This window comes from Alligator sinensis, unplaced genomic scaffold (assembly GCF_000455745.1).
Source record: "Alligator sinensis unplaced genomic scaffold, ASM45574v1 scaffold998_1, whole genome shotgun sequence".
NCBI classification, from domain to species: domain Eukaryota; kingdom Metazoa; phylum Chordata; order Crocodylia; family Alligatoridae; genus Alligator; species Alligator sinensis.
In genome coordinates, this window is record NW_005842630.1 from 633,303 (window position 1) to 638,492 (window position 5,190).

The window sequence follows — 5,190 nt, forward strand, 5'->3', positions numbered from 1 at the left end:
GAGAGTTGAGCAGACTCCGAGGATGCTCCAAGACTCACGTGTGCGGAGTTATCATCTTGGCAGCAAATCCAGCTGGTGTTTTGTCTTCATATTTTGTCTTTCCACATAAAGTGAAAACAGGGAAAAGTACTAAGTGAGGCTGGAGACTAAAGAAGTGGAAAAGTACTGCATGGGGAACAAAGAGAAAATGGAGCTATAAAAAGCTGCATGACTTCAGGGGCTTGGTATCAAGCTGTATTCTTTCAAGGGCTTCAGCAGGTCAACAACTGAATGTAGGCTGGCTAAGAGGACTTGGCCAGCTGCAGGGGATAATTAGGTGGCAGCCAGGCAGCTAAAAAGGCTGTGAGGGAATAAAGCCCAAGTCAAATAGGGAACAACAGAACTGTGAGGTGTAAATAAGAGCAGAGTGTGAAGTAGGAGAGAGCTGGTGGGTCGGCTCCTGGAGGAGCCTAAGGGCCACACCAGGACTGCCTCTCTCCCAAAGGGCCGTGAGTGTAGCAAAGAGACTGTTAAGAGAGCCATTCCTGTGGTTGAAAAAAACAGAGATAAGGGAAAGATGATCTGCATAGCTCCCCCAGAGCTTCCTTAGTTTCCCAGTTCACTACCTGTCCCCCTAATCCACCTCTCTACAGCTTCATGCCCAGTGCCAGAACCCAGACTCTAACTAGATTCACTTCTTTTTTAAATGCTCAGTGTAGCCACAGCATGCAAATAAGCGCATTTGCTCACATATGCATACACAGGTGCAGCAAAATGCTACCCCTCCATTGAAAATATGGATTTAAGGGTCATAAAAATATTATAACATAAGAAGTGCCATACTGCATCAGACCCATGGTCCATCTAACCCAGTAGTCAGTCTCTGACAGTGGCAAGAGTGGATGTTTTAAAGGAAGAAAACTGAACCAGGTACATTTAGTGTGATTTATCCCCTGTTCATTACCCTTCCTGGCATCTACCATTATTGGTATTGCCCCCCCAAATAATATTTCCCCCCACCATTTATGGAGCCTTTTGCCAGTGTAGTTATTAGCCTAAACTTTCCCCTGCCTCACCACTGCTGGGGGGTACTGCTCCTTTATTGCTGTCACTATGGGGTCAGGTAGATGAGGGGGAAGGCTGAAGCAACCTAACTCTTTTAGACCTTGGATAGCCTTAAGGTTTATAGCTCTTTTGGAATCTAGCAGGTACAAGCTTTTACTTGACTTATTAGTACTCCAAGGATTTCACATTTTTAGAAGCATGTAGGTAACAGCCTGAAACCCGCTAGAGGAATTTGTACATGACTAGTACTTAACCTTTAAAAAAACAATTGTATCACACCAAATTAGCCAAATTGGTTCCAAATTCTATCGACTGAGTGGAGCCCAATCATTCAAGCCTGTGTGGTGCAACACTGGCAAGTATTCTCCCCCGCCAAGACTCTTCAGCCTGGGGCTTCAGATACTCCCAAATCCATGGCAGGCATTCTACTTGCAGGCCCCAAGCCCAGAGGCCTTGGAGTTTAGATGCCCCTGAGTCTCACTTGTCCTTAGCCAAAAGGCCAAAGGAGCAAGCTAGGGAGAAATCTCTCATTTCCATAAAAATAAAGTGCATAGCCGAAATCCTCCCATTGAGAGGCTATCGTAGACTCTCATAGGGGGTACTGCCCACAGTGCATTGGACAAGTCTCCACCCTTAACTACACAACTCCATTCAAAGTGACTTCAGCCTGATGATCATGGTATTTCTCCTTGATCTGCAGCAAGAAGGGCTGGGTTCACATTTCGGGGTACCCCCAAAATTATACACATGACTCAAGCCCCCACCCAGAAATCTGGGAACACTACGTTTTCTGGGGTGTCCCATATAAACAAAACCCCTTCTTTGCAAGCAGTGTAAACACAAAAAAACAAATTTATTACAGATAATAAAAAACAAAAAAAACAAAAGAAAACACTAAAAATAATTTTAAAACACTTTTAACTACAAAGCAAAGTCTATAGGTGGCACCCTCTTGGGGGAGGCTTCATCCATACCCAGACAATCTGGGACTTGGGGCTCCCCAGCGGGTAGTTCCAGCCTGCACCCCTGTACCTGCCCTTCAGCAATGGTCCTGGAGAGAAGGGCCTCCACCAGAGTCCTAGGAGCCACTCCTTGGGTTCACTGCACAATAGGGAGCTGCTCAAGAGTGTGGGTCCTGCTGCATTGCAAGGGGTTCTGTTGCTACTGAAGAAGTGGTATAGCGTTGATCTTTGCTCCCACCGAGAGGTAGTGTGTGGGGGGGCCAGCATGCATGCACCCCAAAACTTCTGGGCTGGATTATATGGCCTGCTGAAACAGAAACTGCAGGACAAACTTAAAAGGGAGCCAGGCTGATTACTAGCTACAGTTGGCCTGCCCATGCAGCTTGGCTGAAGCAAAGAACCATCACAAGAAACAAAGGGGAAATGCCATGCCTACCCTGTCCAGGAAACAGTCTGCCAGCTAGAGGCAAGCTGAGGTCTTGGAGCTCCTCTCCACTTGGAGCAAGGAGAGTACTCAGCAATCCTGTGGGAGAGACATCAGAAACAGGCCATTTATGAATGAATGACCATGGAGATGACAGTTCATATCCACAAATAAGCCTGGCATCAGTGCCAGGTGAAGATGAAGATCCTGAAGGTGCAGTACAAGAGCACTTGGGATATCATCTTGGCATTGGATGCCAGGTAGTATGCCCTCACCAAGAGGAGTATTCTCACTGGGGACAACTTGACTGAGCCCTGCATTACTACAGACTTGGGGATGGACCTAGTCTACTAGATGGTAACAATGACCAGAAGGAGCCTCTAGTCCAAGCTGCATCCCATAAGTAGCCTTAGGAAAGCCATGAAGATCCTAAGGCATCTTTCCCTGTGTCCAGAACTACCAGCAGGAGATGCATCAGCCATCAGGACAGGACAGGACAGCTCAGATGGTGCAAACAGTAGGAAGAACCAGCTAACCATCCCTTGCTTCACTTGCTCTCCCTGTAGGAAGAGCCTGTCTCCAAGCATCAGTGGATGGGCCTTCCCAGTTGCAGCCAACTCATCTCTTGGACGATAAAAAAATTATATTCTTAAGGACATGGTTTAGAATTTTTCAGAAGAATCAGGGTTAGGACCCATTTGTGGCCGCCAACTCTCTATCCCTTGCACTTACTCCACAAAATTAGGGCAAGTCTTATGGCAGTTCATGTGAGAGACACCTTGTCCAGGGGGATCCCATAACTCAAGGTCATAAAAGGCACCTTAAGTGTGGAGGGGTGAAAAGCAGACAAGTATTCCAGTCTGAGCCACAGGACAGATGCATTTAACATCCCTCCTGGAGCCTGAACAAAATGTGAAGAGTCCCCTAGGATAGTATGGAAAAATCTTGGGGAATATATAACTTATGATCAAGCTGAATACATTTAACACACATGCCTTAATTAGTGGTATTTCTTCAACTTTTAGGGTCAATGCCTATGCTTAGGGCTCCTCTTACTGCTATTTCTCAGTTCCCAAGGCCAAACTGAGAATGAGGATCAGCAAATAGCAAGACTGAGGCTGAGAAGGAAGAGCAAGGAGAAAGTGTTTGGCAGCCCTTGGTGTAATGTTGGAAAGGAGAGCAGTGGCTGGAGGGGGCTGGCCTGCCTGCATGGGGTGTCGCAAGAATCTCTGTGCTGACTTGGTTGGGAAGAAGATATCCTAAGCCAGGCATAGCCAAACTCTGAGACCACCAGGGAAGCTCTGGTGAGGTAGACTCATGGAGAACCTCTGTGGGAAGAGAGAAACATGGCAGTCTTTCAAAGCCATCTTCAACCAGTAGATCAGGAACATCCAAGTTGTGCTTTGTTTTGCCTCACCATGGCCAGGCCCAAGTGAGCCCTCCAAGGCCAGATTTTCATGTCCCAGAAAGCTGCTATGACCCTCCAATCATTGGCCCTTCCATCTTATGCCCAAATGTTCATTTCACAGCCTCAGTCCATTCTGTGAGGAGACCCCAATTTTTCCTTCCACAAGAACAGCCTCAACTTTGCCTGACTAGGTCTTTCAATCTATCCTTTCACGCCCCTACAGTGCCCTTCTCTGTTATAAGTTCCCATTACCATTTCTCCAGTATGGAAGGGAGATCTGGGGCACATTCATGCAAGAAGACTCAAGGATACAAGAGCAGGAAGAAGTCCCCCTGAGTTTTGCAGGATGTGGCCGGAACTCCTCCTAAGAAAGCAGCATGGTGTGGCGCACCAACCCCTTTGACCTCTCCATACCACATAGTGCTATGCTGTCCTGTCATTCAACCAAAGAAAGCCTTTCCTGTCTACTGTGACACACTTGGCCTGGTCTTACAGGACACTGGCTTTTTAAAACTTTGAAACCTTAAAGACCAAAAAGCACTTCCAGGGAGCTTTCTGTCTGACAGCTGCAGCAAGGGGGAAGCTTGCTTTGATATGGGAGGCTGGTCAGTAACCTCCAATTGCTCAAGCTTGGGAACTGTATTGCTGCTTCTGTTGTCGCTTAAACGTTATTTTAAATAGTGGGTGAACGAAATTCATGATACAAGCACAGACAGTCTGATCAGGGTACGGAACATATTGAATACATAAGCAACACCAATCTATTAAAAAGTAAATCACAGTTATGATTTTGGTGCCAAAGCAGGTCCTTGAGAGTTGAGCAGACTCCGAGGATGCTCCAAGACTCACGTGTGCGGAGTTATCATCTTGGCAGCAAATCCAGCTGGTGTTTTGTCTTCATATTTTGTCTTTCCACATAAAGTGAAAACAGGGAAAAGTACTAAGTGAGGCTGGAGACTAAAGAAGTGGAAAAGTACTGCATGGGGAACAAAGAGAAAATGGAGCTATAAAAAGCTGCATGACTTCAGGGGCTTGGTATCAAGCTGTATTCTTTCAAGGGCTTCAGCAGGTCAACAACTGAATGTAGGCTGGCTAAGAGGACTTGGCCAGCTGCAGGGGATAATTAGGTGGCAGCCAGGCAGCTAAAAAGGCTGTGAGGGAATAAAGCCCAAGTCAAATAGGGAACAACAGAACTGTGAGGTGTAAATAAGAGCAGAGTGTGAAGTAGGAGAGAGCTGGTGGGTCGGCTCCTGGAGGAGCCTAAGGGCCACACCAGGACTGCCTCTCTCCCAAAGGGCCGTGAGTGTAGCAAAGAGACTGTTAAGAGAGCCATTCCTGTGGTTGAAAAAAAC